This window comes from Carassius carassius, chromosome 20, assembly GCF_963082965.1.
Source record: "Carassius carassius chromosome 20, fCarCar2.1, whole genome shotgun sequence".
Taxonomy (NCBI): Eukaryota; Metazoa; Chordata; class Actinopteri; order Cypriniformes; family Cyprinidae; genus Carassius; species Carassius carassius.
In genome coordinates this window covers 30,554,080-30,572,769 of record NC_081774.1, presented here as the reverse complement: position 1 = coordinate 30,572,769, position 18,690 = coordinate 30,554,080, and the positions used below count along the sequence as shown (strand labels likewise).

The 18,690-nt window shown below is 41.5% G+C and overlaps 1 pseudogene; it reads left to right on the top strand.

Annotated features, from left to right (window-relative positions):
- The first annotated feature begins 2,470 nt into the window (after positions 1 to 2,470).
- On the top strand, positions 2,471 to 18,449 carry LOC132095928 (THO complex subunit 1-like; annotated as a pseudogene).
- Positions 18,450 to 18,690: the final 241 nt, after the last annotated feature.

The window sequence follows — 18,690 nt, the reverse complement described above, 5'->3', positions numbered from 1 at the left end:
CTAATGATCTGAGTGGTCTGTTAGGCTTATATTCAGTGAGCATATCTGCAATATATTTCGGTCCTAGGTGATTTAGTGACTTATATACGAGTAAAAGTACTTTAAAATCAATCCTAAATGTAACTGGAAGCCAGTGTAAAGACCTGAGGACTGGTGTGATATGCTCAGATGTTCTGGATGAGCTTCAGCTGTCTAATGGTCTTTTTGGGAAGGCCAGTGAGGAGCCCATTACAATAGTCCAACAAGTTTATCCAAGTCTTGGCTGGAAACCAAACATCTAATTCATGCAATGTTTTTTAAATGATAGTATGCTGATTTAGTTACTGCTTTGACATGACTACTAAGGTCTGTCTCCAGATTAGAGACTCAAAGTAAAGTGAAATCACATTTCAGTTCACAAAGACAACTGCAGTGACTGTGTTTGTTTTCCTGAGTTAGCTTCTAATTGTTTTGTGTGATTGGCCTGAGACATTTTTACCTGACAAATTAAATGTTAATAGTTGTTTTATTCTGAACTCTCCTGAAATCATTACAACTAAGGAGATCATTTGGAGGCCAATGTTACCTCAAAACTATGACCAGAACAGAGCGAACTAAAGGCTCCCGGATGAATGGAGCAGCAGCCACATCATCTGAGACCTTTTCTGTCTGTCACCGTCTTGGCAAGTTGTATTGAAGTGACAAACTACACTTTTTGTTCTGAGCAAGCCGTAGGCAGCCAACTTCAAGATATAGGTTAACCTTGCACCCTTTGACAAGTGTTGGGTAAGTGATTCTTAAAAAGCGATTAATTAGTTTTCATAAATAGTTATACTAATTAGATCTTCAACAGTGTAATTTGATTGTTGCACAAATTGCTCTCTCCAAACAGTATCAATTATTACAAATTACCTTCTAAATCATTCATCAAAGTTAATGAATGAAATGGTAAAAAAAAAATAATAATCTGGTCACACTTTAGATTAGGGTTCAATTCTCACTATTAACTAACTATTAACTTTGAACTAACTATACTTTTGGCTCAGTATACTCTTAATTGCTCCTTATTAATACTTGTTGACGATTAAGTTTAAGAAGGATTAAGGATTTAGAATAATGTCTTGCAGAATAAGACATTAATATGTTATAATAAACAGCCAATATCCCACTAATAACCAAATAGTTAATAGTGAGAATTGGACACTAAAGTGTTACTAATATCCTTATTAACTCACCAGAGTATTTAAAGTGACAGAGGTAGATTGAAAACCATTCATTTTAAGGTTGGACTTTAAATTTTGATGTTAAATCCACTATATACAGTCTAAATTCAATTACATAAGAAGAAAAAATAAGAGTAATCCCTTACTTTACTTTTTTCATGGAAAAAAAATAATTAAATTACAGTAACTAATATGTTCAGACTGGTGTATAGTGAGGGTGAGATCCACGTATGGCTGGCGCGAACTCAAATACAACATCTGCTTCCTGATGAACAACTCGTTACATGTAACAGAATTACATCATTTAATTACAAAATAAAATTAACTGTAATCTGTAGGGGAGGGTGGGATGTACATATGAAAATGTTAACGATTACAGAGAAGGTTTCATCTGAATATTTTCACACACATACACAGATCTGATCTGACTGATTCCTTTCCCATATTGCACTGACTGCTCTTCAGGAGTTTAGGGCATCGAATAGCAGGACACTTAACTGTTTTATTACCAATTCTTTATTTTTTTAAGATTTCATTGTTTCCTGTTGTAACTATGCAAAGATTTGATTTCATAAACAGGATCATACCCATTAAACTATGATTTTATATCTACCTCAGAATGATTTTAAAGTTAAAAGAGGTGCTAAAGCGATTTTGTGGTTGTGCAATAAATGCTTTAAAATAATTAACAGTTGAAAAAGTAATTCAATGTAATAATTAGTTACATTCCTTTTAAAAAAAAAAAGTAACTGAAATAGTTGCACTGCTCATTACATTTTGAATAGGGTAAGTTGACATGATGTCCCATGTAAAGTTTAATGTCATTTTCAGCACAGATTAATTCAGAGAGAAATATGAAGTGCAAGGACATAAGTGACTGACATTTCATTTATTTTACTAAAAGGGTTTTTTTTTTTTTTAAGTAATCAGAGTAGACTGCCTCTGTTTGGTGAAAATCATCACTACACAGCACTTCTTTTTAGCAGATGATGGCTTTTTTTATCTGAATATATATCTGAAACGTAGTTGTGATTGATAAAACAAAAACCTGTCAAACTGTATATTAAATTGTTTAAAGAATCATGATTGCATGAAAGTTATATTGCATCAAATTGAGAGGGGAAACTCATCATCATCTTCATCATCATGATTGCACAGTAGTCCAGTAGGTGGAGATATGCATGTGTGTGTAACCAATACATTTAAACTAAGGAAGAAGAAGGAGAACCGGAAGTAGAAGGGCTCGGACTGACAAAGCGCCGCTAAAGATGTCTCCTCCTCCGTCTCACTTCGACTTCACTGAAGCCAGAGATAGATTCACGGTAAATGATGATCAGACCGCTCACCGATGCACGTGCTCCGGTGCTATCTCTTGACTACCATGTCTCACCTCCAAAGTAGCAGTAGATATTATCATAATATATATTATTTATCATGCATTATGGCAAAGTGTAAAGGTATTTGCTAGTGAATGCTTTAGAATAGATAATGGTGTTTGTGGAGGGGATAATGTGGAAATGAAATGAAAAACGTATTACTATGCTACATGAACTAAAATAATATATTTTAACTGTATTTAGGTGTTTATATGTCTGGAAACCACATAATATCATGCTACATTTAGTGTTTTTGTCATTAAAATCTATAACCACTATAATAAATTTATTCAAATAATTTTTTGTTATATATATATTTAAAAAATAAACATTTTTTTTTTCTTCTTCTTCTTCTGGCAGGCTGCCCCTAAAAGTGCTGTGGATATCAGGAACTGTAAACCCCTGACCAGTGCTTTCAGCCATCTACCGGGAAAGTAATAACTGCTCTTTATCAAGATTTTCAGCTTTATATAGTCAATTATTTGTTTGTATTTCAATGATTCTTCTGCAGTGAAACGGAGAAACGGTTATATCATAACAATGTATTCAGTTAGTAAAAAATACTGTGTTTGCCTGCAGACCTGCTCAGGAGACTCTCCAAGTCTCAGAATACAGTGTTTTGTGGACGAATCCAGCTGTTTTTAGCACGTCTCTTCCCTTTGTCAGAAAAATCAGGTATACTTTTTTTTTTTTTTTTTTTTACCATTTCTTGTATTTTCTTGGTTCTTTGTTCAGTGGTTATTTTATGACTTGGTGTTTTCCCCTTGAATTTTACAGGCCTGAACTTACAGAGTCAGTTCAACCTTGATAACATCACCGTGTTCAACAAAAAAGAGCAGGATAGCACACTTGGACTGCAGGTAAAGTCATGCATTTTTGAAAGTTCGTGCAAGCAGAAGGAGTGAATAAAACAGTTGATTCTAATGTCCAATGTCAGACATGTTTTAATATTTTAATTTCCCCCCAAGCACACCGAGGTTAAGGATGAAGGGATGGAGGTGGAGGAGGGAGAGATGGGCGATGAAGATGCACCTGCTCCCTGGTAAAATATCCTGTTACGAATCATTGTCTTGCTTTTGCTTTATTTTGTCTGTTATTAAACACTTATTTATAAGCAAAGTTATTTAGAGGGCTTTTGTTTTGTAGCTCCATTCCTATTGACTACAACTTGTACAGAAAATTCTGGACCCTGCAGGACTATTTCAGAAACCCTGTGCAGTGCTACGACAAGTTCTCCTGGATGACTTTCCTTAAGGTAGGTATTTGATCATTCAGGTATCTGATGGGATGCATGCACAAACAAAATAATAATAAAAAACTATGCTATGTGAATAAGTTCAGATCGCTCATTTGCTTACAGAAATGGTTGACAACTGTTAATGCACAATCATTGTTGTAGTTGACTGTAATACTGTAAGATTTCCATTTGAACTGAAAGCACAAAACTAGGCTTCGTGCTGCTGGTTTGTTTCAGAGCAAAACAATAACTGTGGCACTTCATTTACTGACGCGCTTCACTCGGCAGCGTTTACTTGCCAGCAACCCGCCAAAATAAAAGCTTGCTGATTTTAGGTTAGAAGGATGAAAATTCATATAAAAAATGAAAATACAAATATTAGCATTGTATTTTTTAAGTCCAAAGTATACTTCACTTTTTTTATGTGTATGTTAGTGTATGCGCACAATCATGTGTGCTGCCTATCACAGTATACACCATTTGATAACGTGCTTGAACGTGGGCAGTCGACACATCTGTTTTAAAAAGCTTTATCTTAGCCCTAATGTCTGCTGTATTTTTCTTCAGAAATTATGAACAATGAAAATGGTTCTTGCACTGTCACAACCCCCTCACACAAATGCTTTTTCACAGTTTCCTCTGTTTTGTTGTTTTTCTGTCTCTTTAGTTTAGTTTTCTAAAACTAAACTTTTGGTGCAAAACCAAGTCGATGCACATGTGTGACCTACGCATGCAAAGTACACACAATTACAAAAATCAGATGGAGTGCATACAGTATGCACATAATATTCTGGTGACAAAATTTGCATCATGCACACTCTGCCAAGATTATCGTTACAGAGGCAAAATACATTTTTAGTCACCACTTCCGTGTTAAAGGCAGGGTAGGTAAAAAAAATGTATAAAATTTTTTTTTTTCCAAATTTGTTTAAACTTTATTTATATATCAATACATAATTAAAATGTAAGTACTCTGAAAAAGAAAGTATAAAAATCGAGTGTCTGTAGACCTCTCACGACTGTTTTAAAGACAGCTCATTATTTCCATTCACTCCACCCCCTCCCTTCTGGGCTCCTTCCAAAGCCTCTACTACGGCTCGCTAAGTAATGTTATGTTAGCTATATTACGCAGCTACGTGTGCTAATGACACATGCTTCATGAAAAAAATATGTATGATCAAAATACAAAAAGAAATATTTACCTGTCCAGCAGAAATAAAGCCATCAAGGAGTCACTTTTCAGCCCCTTGAGTTCCCTCAGTTCTCGCCATCGCTGGAAAGCCACGCCGATATTAACTCGCGTTTTATTTCTTTGTTTATCCAAAGACTTTTTGTTCATTGCCTTTTTTTTGTACTGTTACTGTCTTCCTTTTTTTGCCTGGTTTGCCTTCACTAACTGCATAGGCTGGTACTGTGAATTTTGCTTGCTGTTTCTCTGCCATTGTTTCCGTGCCTGTTGAATTCCTCAAATCAAACGCGCAAGTGGGCAGGTCATGTGTGGCAAAAGGGTGGTTGCCATGGTTGCGTCAGAGTGACAGTCGCCTAAGCCAATCCTATGTTTCGTCCCGAAATGGAAATAATGAGCTGTGTTTAATACAGATTAAACGGCCTAGAGTCACTCGATTTTTATACTCTTTTTATCAGAGAACTTAAATTTTAATTATGCATTGATATATATATATAGAAAGTTTAAACAAATTTGGAAGAAAGTTGTTTATACATTTATTACCTACCCTGCCTTTAATATACAATGTTAAAGCATAATCCGTGGAAACCAATGCAGAGCTCTCTAACGCAATAGGCACAAAGTCGTTCGGCTTGCGTTTGGACAATGAAGATCAAATGTAGTTCTCAATTTGTTTAAAAATGGAGAAAAGGACCATTTCATTAATAGGCATCGTGGCCACATTACCACTTTGGTAGTGCATGTTAACAGCCTGGAGTCACAACCAAACCTCAAGACATTGTTTAGATATTTGATTTCAAGACATTTGTCATGTTTCTATTATAATATTCTATTATCTAAATGTGTGTGTTGCAATAATTTGCGCACCTCACGCCAAACTTCCAATGCTAATTCCAAAACTTAATTTTAGAGCTAATAACGGAGGTTTGAGCCATTGATATGCAGTCTAATTTCAGATTAAGCGCTTGTCAATATCTGCGTCTGTGCATCTCTCAGCAGTGTTCAGGAGCATCGTCTCTACTAATAGTGAAACTTTCAGTTGAACTGCTTCAATAACCTCGCTACTGAAATATGTCATGTAGCTTTGCAGCTGGGAAACTATTTTATGTATGAAATCGTGGGACAGCACATGTAAAAGTACACGTAAAAACCGAGGTATACTTAAGTGTATTATAAAATAATCGTATTTCTATTTAATACTCAATTTTATTATAAAATATAATAGCATCACACTTTGTTTTTTTGGTGTATTTATTTTAAAAAGAGCTAAATAAAGTGCAATAATATTATTTATATACAATGATTTAATTTATAATGTTATGTAACGGGTCACGCTATGTGCAATGTCCAAACGAAATCTCCAGGTGCTCTCGTGAGAAACAGACTCAAAAACTTATGTGCATCACTTGTTATAACCAACCCACCAATGGAGCTAAAAATTATTTGATAAGAATTTCAGTTTAGTCTTGCATTGAGACAAAGTATATTTACACTTTATCTATGTGATGAACTACAGTATATCTGCGGTTACTTTGATTGGCCAACTGTGATTAGAATCAGTTAAAAAGAAAAAACTGAGATTCTTAGTCCACATGTGTCTTGTTTTAATGTCCCATCAACTGTGATCTCTGTGCAGTATTCAGATGAGACACTAGCTGTGTTCAAGAGCTTCAAGCTGGACGACATGCAAGCGTCGAAGAGAAAGCTGGAGGAGATGAGGACTGCTGCTGGAGACCATGTCTACTTTGCTAAGTTCCTCACCAGTGAGAAGGTTGGTTCTTCCAGTTTTTATTAATCAGCTGTTGAATAAAACTCTTATTCGTGCACGCCAGTCATTGACCTGGTAACACAAGGCAAATTCGACTGGAAAAATCTTTCTGCAGTTGATGGACCTTCAGTTGAGTGACAGCAACTTCAGACGACACATTCTGCTTCAGTATCTCATCCTCTTCCAGTATCTCAAGGGCCAGGTCAAGTTCAAGAGGTCAGGAGAAACATCATTTTAATCATAATGCAGACTTTTCAAGCTGTAATGATAACCGTAAAATTGCAGTTTTTTTGTCAGTAAATAGCTTTACCTCCATTTCTCTCTAACCTTCGCAGTTCCAACTGTGTTTTGAATGACGATCAGTCTTTGTGGATTGAGGACACAACCAAACTAGTCTATCAGGTTAGTCTTAACCTTAGGAATCACTGATTGGAGGTGTGTTGTATGTGTTAGTAATACTGTTATGTTATGTTTCATTACTTTTCCCACCCTTTAAGTTATTGAGAGAAACCCCTCCAGTTGGTGACAAGTTTGCGTCGATGGTTGAGGTGAGTAGTATCTTTATATACATGCTATAGGCGTATGGGTTTTAGTTTCTCCTTCATCTTCTAAAGAATACATAATGAGATTGCAGCCTAGTACTTTAAAAACTTTTAACTTATTCATTATATCTCCAACAGCACATCCTGAACACAGAAGAGAACTGGAACTCTTGGAAAAATGAAGGCTGTCCAAGCTTTGTGAAAGAAAGGTATTGAATAAAAACGGCACGAGCAGCTTTATCCATATTTACACAAATTAGTATTAAAGGGTTTTGTAATGTAAATAATAAACTATTAGAAATAATCACTGATTCTGAAGAAGCATGCAGTATAGAAGAGATTGGTGATGTGATTGTGTAAACAGATGTACTTACCCAACGTGTTCTATTGTGCCTTAAGGCGGGCGTACACGGTGCGAATTCGGATGATCGGAAGATCGTATGTCCACGCACACGGTACGAGTGAGTTTATCGGAAAATCGTACAGACGAGATGATATACGACACGATTTTACAACCTGCGAATTCCAGAAGCAATCGCACGAAGTTGATAGACGCGTTCGACTTGAAGCACCGCTGCACGCACAGAAGGTATGACATTAAAGTACCGCGAGAGCGCTAAGAGAGCACACATATCCAATGCATTCGAATCGCTCTCGCGGTACTTTGATGCCATACAGGTGATCATTCTGTGCAGCGCTGCTTCAAGTCGAACGCGCCTAATATAACTGCTCTCCCTCTCCCATAACTGCATATAAAATATTGATACAAGCCGTGACTGTTTCCTACACCTACATGTTATTTTTCAGCAATAGGAAACCGGGACGTTTGGTCGCCCTGTGTGTGTGTGTGTGTGTGTGTGTTTTTGTAGGTTTATAAATATCTGAAATAGGTATTACAATGTAAACATGGTTTGTGAGGACAATTCCTGCGCCCTCGTAAACCAAATGGCTTTAAAAAAAATACTATACGGTGTTTAATAGAAATTTTAAACATGCATTTTCCGTAATGGATAGAGGTTTATGGGGAAATACAGTATAGAAAAGTGAAGTGACATTCAGCCAAGTATGGTGACCCATACTCAGAATTTGTGCTTTGCATTTAACCCATCCGAAGTGCACACACACAGAGCAGTGAACACACACACACACTGTGAACACACACCCGGAGCAGTGGGCAGCCATTTATGCTGCGGCACCCGGGGAGCAGTTGGGGGTTCAATGCCTTGCTCAAGGGCATCTAAGTCGTGGTATTGAGGGTGGAGAGAGCACTGTACATGCACTCACCCCACCCACAATTCCTGCCGGCCCCGGGACTCGAACTCACAACCTTTCGATTGCCAGTCCAACTCTCTAACCATTAGGCACATACTGCGCTCGCTGTTCCTGTCAGATTTCAGCGAGTTTATCCTCCTGGTCAATAGTCCACATTCGCCGTGGCGCTGCCCTGTTCGTGTTTCTTCTTCTGTGGTTTTCCTAGTTCGTGATTGGTCAACTTCAGATAAATCAACAAATCGGCTCGTTCAACTGCACACGTCACGAATTCAAACCGATAGCTCACGAACTTTTTAGACATGTTTAAAAATGATCGGGAGGTCGGGAAGTGCTCGTAAGCCACTCTGCTCGGCTCGTAATTCATCGCAAATGATACGAGCTGTGACCATACGAGCATACGCGATTTCCACACGATTGAAAAAAATCGCATGCGAACTTGTACGACAGCAAAAATCGCACCGTGTACGACCGCCTTAATAGAGCTGCTGCGGAAATTAATGTAATTTTGACATTGTTTTCAAGTGCTAATAATTCATATCAGATTGCTCACTTACACACTGTATTTTTTTTTCCTTCTTGGAATCTTGCCTTATTTGAAGATTTGTGGAGTCTTAAAATGGGCCAAACTTTGCAATGAGCATTCAGTATAATGAGTTAAATTCATAATTATTATGGTTTATAAGAATCCTCTTCCATCCATCCATCCATCCATCTTCTTCCGCTTATCCGGGGCCGGGTCGCGGGGGCAGCAGTCTAAGCAGAGAACCCCAGACTTCCCTCTCCCTAGACACTTCCTCCAGCTCTTCTGGGGGGACACCGAGGCGTTCCCAGGCCAGCCGGGAGACATAGTCTCTCCAGCGTGTCCTAGGTCTTCCCCGGGGTCTCCTCCCAGTGGGACGTGCCCGGAACACCTTCCCGGGAAGGCGTCCAGGAGGCATCCGGAACAGATGCCCGAGCCACCTCAGCTGACCCCTCTCGATGTGGAGGAGCAGCGGCTCTACTCTGAGCTCCTCCCAGGTGGCTGAGCTTCTCACCCTATCTCTAAGGGATCGCCCAGCCACCCTGCGGAGAAAGCTCATTTCGGCCACCTGTATCCGGGATCTTGTCCTTTCGGTCATGACCATAGGTGAGAGTAGGAACGTAGATTGACCGGTAAATCGAGAGCTTCGCCTTGCGGCTCAGCTCTTTCTTCACCACGACAGACCGGTACATCGACCGCATTACTGCAGAAGCTGCACCGATCCGTCTGTCAATCTCCCGTTCCATCCTTCCCTCACTCGTGAACAAGACCCCAAGATACTTAAACTCCTCCACTTGAGGCAGGAACTCTCCACCAACCTGAAGTGGGCAAGCCACCCTTTTCCGACTGAGGACCATGGCCTCGGATTTGGAGGTGCTGATTCTCATCCCAGCCGCTTCACACTCGGCTGCAAACCGTCCCAGTGCATGCTGAAGGTCCTGGCTTGATGAGGCCAACACGACAACATCATCCGCAAAGAGCAGAGACGAAATCGTGTTGTCACCAAACCTGACCCCCTCCGGCCCCTGGCTGCGCCTAGAAATTCTGTCCATAAAAATCATGAACAGAACCGGCGACAAAGGGCAGCCCTGCCGGAGTCCAACACGCACCGGGAACAAGTCTGACTTACTGCTGGCAATACGAACCAAGCTCCTGCTCCGGTCGTACAGGGACCGGATAGCCCTTAGCAAAGGGCCCCGGACCCCATACTCCCGGAGCACCCTCCACAGGCCGCCGCGAGGGACACAGTCGAATGCCTTCTCCAAATCCACAAAGCACATGTGGACTGGTTGGGCAAACTCCCATGAACCCTCCAGCACCCTGTAGAGGGTATAGAGCTGGTCCAGTGTTCCACGGCCTGGACGAAAACCACACTGTTCCTCCTGAATCCGAGGTTCTACTATCGGCCGGATTCTCCTCTCCAGTACCCTGGCATAGACTTTCCCAGGGAGGCTGAGAAGTGTGATCCCCCTGTAGTTGGAACACACCCTCCGGGTCCCCCTTCTTAAAAAGAGGGACCACCACCCCGGTCTGCCATCCCAGAGGCACCGTCCCCGACTGCCACGCGATGCTGCAGAGGCGTGTCAGCCAAGACAGACCCACAACATCCAGAGACTTGAGGTTCTCAGGGCGGATCTCATCCACCCCCGGTGCCTTGCCACCGAGGAGTTTCTTGACTACCTCGGTGACTTCAGCTTGGGTGATGGACGAGTCCACATCTGAGCCCTCAGCCTCTGCTTCCTCAATGGAAGACGTGACAGCGGGATTGAACCCCTCCTTGAACTGCCACCTTAACGTGGTGGAGGGGTTTGAGTACCCGAATGACCCTAGGAGCTATGTTGTCCGGGGCTATATGCCCCTGGTAGGGTCTCCCAAGGCAAACAGGTCCTAGGCGACGGGTCAGACTAAGAGCGGTTCAGAACCCCCTTATGAGAAGACTAAATCTAAGGACCGTGACGTCGCCCGGTATGGCGCAGCCGGGGCCCCACCCTGGAGCCAGGCCCGGGGTTGGGGCTCGTATGCGAGCGCCTGGTGGCCGGGCCTCTCCCCACGGGGTCCGGCCGGGCTCAGCCCGAAGAAGCGACGTGGGGCCGCCTTCCCGTGGGCTCACCGCCTACAGGAGGGACCGTAAGGGGCCGGTGCTTAGACAATCGGGCGGCAGTCGAAGGCGGGGGCCTCGACAGCCCGATCCCTGGACACGGAAACTAGCTCTAGGGACGTGGAACGTCACCTCACTGGCGGGGAAGGAGCCCAAGATTGTGCGTGAGGTTGAGAGGTTCCGACTAGCGATAGATGGACTCTTCACCACTCTGGAGTTGCCCATGGTGAGAGGTGGCGGGCTGGTGTGGGTTTGCTTATAGCCCCCCAGCTCAGCTGCCATGTGTTGGAGTTTACCCCGGTGAACGAGAGGGTCGCTTCCCTGCGCCTTCGGGTCGGGGATAGGTCTCTCACTGTCGTTTGTGCCTACGGGCCGAACGGCAGTGCAGAGTACCCGGCCTTCTTGGAGTCTCTGGGAGGGGTGCTGGAAAGTGTTCCGACTGGGGACTCCGTCGTTTTACTGGGGGACTTCAACGCCCACGTGGGCAACGACAGTGACACCTGGAGGGGCGTGATTGGGAGGAACGGCCCCCCTGATCTGAACCCGAGCGGTGTTCAGTTATTGGACTTCTGTGCTAGTTACAGCTTGTCCATAACGAACACCATGTTCAAGCATAAGGGTGTCCATCAGTACACGTGGCACCAGGACACCCTAGGCCGTAGGTCGATGATCGACTTTGTGGTCGTTTCATCCGACCTCCGGCCGTATGTCTTGGACACTCGGGTGAAGAGAGGGGCGGAGCTGTCAACCGATCACCACCTGGTGGTGAGTTGGATCCGATGGCGGGGGAGGAAGCTGGACAGACCGAGTCTCCTGTCAGAGAGATCTTCAACTCCCACCTCCGGCAGAGCTTCGACCGGATCCCGAGGGAGGCTGGAGATATTGAGTCCGAGTGGACCATGTTCTCCACCTCCATTGTCGAAGCAGCCGCTCGGAGCTGTGGCCGTAAGGTTTCCGGTGCCTGTCGAGGTGGCAATCCCCGAACCCGGTGGTGGACACCGGAAGTAAGGGATGCCGTCAAGCTGAAGAAGGAGTCCTATCGGGCCTGGTTGGCTTGTGGGACTCCTGAGGCAGCTGACAGGTACCGGCAGGCCAAGCGGACTACAGCCCGGGTGGTTGTGGAGGCAAAAACTCGGGCCTGTTAGGAGTTCGGTGAGGCCATGGAGAAGGACTATCGGTCAGCCTCGAAGAGATTCTGGCAAACCGTCCGGCGCCTCAGGAGAGGGAAGCAGTGCCCTACCAACGCTGTTTACAGTAAAGGTGGGGAGCTGTTGACCTCAACTGGGGATATCGTTGGACGGTGGAAGGAATACTTCGAGGAATCCTCTTCCCTACTCTTAAAATGCACCTTCTACCACTGTTGGAAGTGCTGGAAACATGCTTGAATTTCCCCTTTAAAAAAATCTGAATGAGCCTCAGCCTGCAAATAACATCATTTTTAATATATACTGTATATTTTTTTAACTAATTCAAATCATCGTTTTGGGCTGCATGAATGAAAAAAGAAAAAAATTGCTGGATCAGAACCAAACCAGTTTAGAATTTTGCGTCCCACAATCGGTAATAATCAAAAAAAAAAAAAAAATTCACTTATAGGCATGATGGTACACCAAAACTGAGCACTTTACTTAAAGGGTTAGTAGATTACTCGATGGATTACTCACCCTCAAGTCATCCTAGATGTATATGACTCTCTTCTTTCAGACGAATCCAATCCGAGTTATATTAGAAAAGGTCTTTGATCTTCCAAGTTGTTTATTGCCAATCAGCTGGTGTTACAGTGCAGTGGTTAAAAAAAAGTTAATTAAGGCCCTGTGTCCACAAAAGTGTTTTAGGCAGTTGAAAACGCCAGGCACTCTGCTGAAAACACCCATGACCCACCTGTGAGCGCTTGAGAGCGCTTTTTTTTTGGCGCAGCGTTTTTTTTTTAGTTGAGACACTTTGGTAGCTATGATACGGAATATCCGCTAAACTGTTACTTGTATCTGATTTGGTAGATAATTTGTTTCTGACTAAAATGCTCTGGATGCTCAGAAACCCGCAATATAAACTTCTGCTCCATTTTTCTCATTGTTGCGCTTGACACGTCGTTGTAACAAAATGACTGTAGTGACAGTTGATCGGTGTTGAGTTTGCCCCGTCCCTCCTGCACTCTGATTGGTTAGCTGACTAGAAAGTGACAGTGATGAGCGTAGCGTTTTTTCCAAAGTTGAACATTCTTCAACTCTCGGCGGGAGAAAAAATCGCCAGAACGTTCTGCACGAAAAAGACACTCAGTGCTCGGCATGCTCCTGGCGTTTTAAAAAACGCTTTGGTGGACACAGGATCTAAGTGCATCCATTCAGAATAAAAAGTGCCTCAGACGGCTCCAGGGGATGAACAAAGGCCTCCTGTAGCGAATTTTTGTAAAACATAATAATCACTTTAATCTAGCTTGTCAACAGTTGTACAAGTATAAGGTCAGTGCTGCGCATGAGCCGGTGAGTCTTGTGAAAACCAATGTTTGTTAACAGGAGCAAAGGAAGCAAAGTTTCCTTTTGCAAAGGAAAACAGGCTCCTCTTGGCTTATATTGAAATCCTACGATATTCTTTACAAATCCTTGTTTTGTACTTCTAATTGGTGACCATGTTTTGTTTTGATCTCTCTGCTGTGTTTCCGCGTGTGCCACTTCTGAGCAGCGCATGCGCAAAGCCGACCTCATACGTCATCAGTCCGGAACTGCTAGATTAAAGTGATTATTACGTTTTAAATGTTTTTTTGTTTTTTTTCATAAAAATAAATGCATTGATTCGCTACAGAAGTCCTATGTTCACCCCTCAGAACCTTGTGAGACACTTTCTATTATGAACAGATGCACTGCAACACCAGCTGACTGCCATTAAACAGCTTAAAAAGATCAAAGACATTTTTTTATATAACTCCGACTGGATTTGTCTGAAAGAAGAGAGTCATATACACCTAATATAAGTTAAGAGTAATTCACGGGCTAATTTTCATTTTTGGGTGAACTAACTTTATAAACTACAACAACAAAAAAAAGATTTAATTCTGAAAGATCTGCAAATAAGGTTGTTGTTTTTTTCAGCTACTGCAAGTTGTGATTTTTTTTTTTTAAACTGCATTGATCAGAGATGTGTACCAGTATGCTTAGTGGGTCTATGAACTGCTAACGTTTTCACTTCCTGTCCCTCTGTTGACTTCTCTTTAGTTAGCAGGTGTGGTCACTGCTCTTTATTTAGCTGTGAATGGATATGTAAATAGTCTTGTGTTTCTCTTAGACCAGCAGAGACCAAACCCATCCGTCCCAGCAGAAAGAGACAAGCACCAGAGGACTTTTTGGGGAAGGGCCCTGATCGCAAAATCCTCATGGGAAAGTAAGATGATATTTGGTTATAGGTATCTTGTATAACAGAAGGTCAGATCTTCTTTTCAAATCTTATTTTGCATTTCCGCTGTTCTTGACCATCATCAGTGATGAACTCACAAGGCTCTGGAATCTAAACCCTGACAATGTGGAGGCCTGCAAGTCAGATAGCAGGTGTGTTTGGTAATACTTATTTAAAGATGCTTAATCTAGAAATGCTGCGTTAATACATGTCTCTGTTAAAGGGAGTTCATGCCATCCCTGGAGGACTTTTTTGAGGAAGCTATTGAACAGGCAGATCCATCAAACATGGTGGAGGAAGAATACAAGTACAGAGATTTACTAATTCATTCACATACATGATTAAACAATGCATCACAATGGATCAGAAATATCAAGTTCTTTGTCGTCGTCCCTCAGAGTTGTGCGTAACTCAAACTACGGCTGGCGAGCCTTGCGATTGCTCTCCAGAAGGAGTCCTCACTTCTTCCAGCCCACCAACCAGCAGTTCAATAGTCTGGCAGACTATCTGGAGAACATGGTCATCAAACTGGCCAAAGAGCTTCCTGTGAGTGGACAGCCACACTATCAGACAATGTAGATAACATTCAAACTAGTGCTTGACCAATATAGGCTTTCCCAGTGGCTAATATATACCATGCCATCAACAAATATTGGCACCCTTGGTAAATATGAGCAAAGCAGGAAAAATTAGTTTGGTCTATTCACTAAAAATCTAATTATTGAAATAACCATATTTGTTTTTCTCAAATGTATGCATTGCACCATTATTGCCACCACACTCTTAAAAATAAATCTTACAAAAGGGGGCTTATGCAGTGATGCAATAAAACCATTTTGGGTTCCTCAAGAAATCTTTCAGTTCTTAAAAGAGTGATTTATATCTTAATAATCTAAAGATGCCTTAATAATAATTAATATTTTTTTGTGTAGTGAAAATGTTCCATGGATGTTAAAGGTTCTTCATGGAACTATAGGTGGCATAAAGAACTGTTATTCTTAAGAGTGCACAAGCATCAGGCGTACTTTGTGTCATAGACAAGAACTACAACTACTGCTCATTCACATGGAAACATATAGACTGTTTTTTTTATCAACACGCACCTGATCGTCTAAATCAGTGGTTCCAACACTGATCCTGGAGGCACCCCACACTGCATTTTTTTTCTCCTTAATAAAACACATCTGATTCAGGTCATCAGCTCATTAGTAGAGACTCCAAGACCTGAAACTGGTGCATCAGAGAAAGGAGACATCCAGTGATGGGGTGCCTCCAGGATTAGTGTTGGGAACCACAAATGTTTGTGGAATAACAAAAAGTTTACCAATATTGTGGATTTATTTAAAAAAAAAAAAAAATTACAATTATTGATATAGATCTGTCACCTAGTCCTAGTTTAAATAGGGATATGCTTGAAAGGCACTTCATAATGCTTGACTCTCTAAGTGAGAAAGTCAGAGGCGACTGTGACAATGAACTAAAAACACCTTTTTTACCCGTTGGAATTTGTAGCTGCGCAAATAATTTTGGGGGAAAACATTTAATTTGTTCTCCTTTTTTGTGTGTGTAATTATATTTTAAAGGGGAACATTTTTTAACTTTGTAAATAAGACGAGAAACAACAAAAAATGTTCATGATCCATTTCGTTCATATTAAACAAGGATAGCAATATCAACAGAGTAGGTAGTGTACAATATGATTGAATTGAAATTACAAAATTCACTCAAAAATTCTGCTCCCTATTTTACTGTAAAATTATTTTAAGCAAGCGTTTAAAATCTTAAAACGTCTTTGTTTTTCTTTAAACAGAAAGACCTTCCTTCTGAGGAGGAGGCGAGGAGGATGATGATGAGAATGGAGATAACCTGTTAAAAGAGAGCAATGACAGTAAGATTTTTATTTTTTATTTTGTAAAGTCTAAAGCCTTTTTTATGACTGTTGCCCTGCCTGTTTGATCCCGTCCACACTGTATTTCTTGAATCAAAAAGGCAGTACGTTTGCGTTAAAGTGGCAGCAGTTGCTATGAAATGACTCCATAGGAGTTGTGTTGCCCACCTCACTTTGTACTTTTGGTTTTGTTTCCAAAGCATCATCACACAACATCACCTTCATTTATCTGCCGTGAATGTAGTATAAAAGCTCAAGGACAACAGGAGTTCATTTTTGCTTGAGGCAAGCAGAGAAAATGGGGAAAATGTACAGCTGCCACAGCCACATAGAGCACAGTCTGCCATGGATTGTAATTATTTTGGGACGAGCTAGACCAGTGGTCCCCTACCCCCGGCCCGCGGACCGGTACCGGACCAGAAGAGCCGGGAGCGGTGGATTTTTGCAAAACAAATAACAGGTAGAAGTGCGCTCAGCCATAACGATCTTTTATTTTGAAGAAAAAAAAAAGGCCGGATTCTCTGTGTTACATCTTTGTCACGTGAAGGTCAAAGTTTTTATGCCAGTCGTATCATTTTATTTTGTTGTATTTATCTGTCACACCTTAAAGCCCGGTCCGTGAAAAAATTGTCTGACACTAAACCGGTCCTTGGCGCTAAAAAGGTTGGGGACCGCTGAGCTAGACAAAACAAAGGTTTTAAATCAGTGTTTCCCAACCCTGCTCCTGTAGTGCCCCCACACTGCACAGTTTGTATGTCTCCCCAATCAAACACACTTGATTCAGCTCATGTAATTAGAAGACATGAAAAAGAACGATATGAGCTGCATCTGATGTTCATAAGTGACATGACAACATGGCGAGTGTACTACATCCGAATTAAATTAATAAAACATACTTTCTTAACAGTCGCAAAATAATTGCATACTCAAGGTAGGTACTACTTTTAAGATCCAAAACGCAGATTAAATTTGCCCGTACTCCAGGAATGGGGAACACTGCTTAGTCTGGTTTAAACTTTACGTAAAAGCTGCCAGCAGCAATTACAGGGTCAAGCTAGGCATTGGCAACCAAATAAGCATAATGACATGTTTTAGGTTTCATGTCAAGGGCTTGCAACCATAAACGTCTGCGTTCAGCACCAAGGGATGTCTTCGAACGATATTCCAAGATGATTTGACAATGCATTAATAAAACACTGCATGTTATGACAAAAAAAATTAAAAATGATTTGACACTCGAAACCGAATGGTTTGATTTGTTCTGCTGCAAATTAATCTAAAGAAACTTTTTTTTTTTTTTTTTGGCCAAATAAACAAAATATCTTCTCAACATGCCAATGTATGTCATTAAATTTGTTAACACGCTATAGGAAAATGATTTGGTGTTTTAGGAATTCCTTTACTTTTTGCCATGGTGGCCTGACAGTAATCTGCCATTATTCATCTGTTCCTCAAAACTGGCGAGGATGAGTTAGAATTGTTTTTTTTTATGACAATATGAATTATATTTGAACTATATTAGGCAGTCAAGTCAGTTTATCAAGTCATAAGAGTGTCAAAGCTTATTTGTTGACTAAAAGTCAGCTGTCCTTTTCCAGGTCCCAGCATTCAGAACAAGGCCGTGACCAACAGTCAGATGGACGAGATCGCAGCCAAGCTTGGGTCGCAGTGGAAGACTGTGGCTGACCACCTGGAGATGAGCGAGAAGGAGATCCGCGTGATCGAGTCTGACAGCGAGGATGTTGAACTACAGGCCAAGATGCTGCTGGTGGCCTGGCAGGACCGAGAAGGCCCTCAAGCTACGATGGAGAGCCTGGTCACGGCTCTGAACGCGGCTGGTTTCAGTAACATCGCAGAAGGTCTCAGCGAAACATAACAGCTACATTTCCTTGCTTGGTTTTAAACTTCGACTGTACTTCAATGAAATGCATTCTTTAGCTAACTTTTTTAAATAAACGTTCATTTGAAATCGATCAATAGTTTTGTTTGTAAAATACACACAAGGGTGTCAAAGGCATGTTTATTTCACCGTTTATGAAAAGCCAGTAGTCAATAACTTATTACACAGCTCAAGTTCTCTTACTCTGATTGTATTGGAGTATTTAAGGGCAGATGAGTTTACAGTGGCATTTGTTGCATGGTAGCTAAAGACAGAAGCAGTAATTGAGCATAAAGACATTCATTCAAAGTGCTTTGATATGAAATCCAACTTTG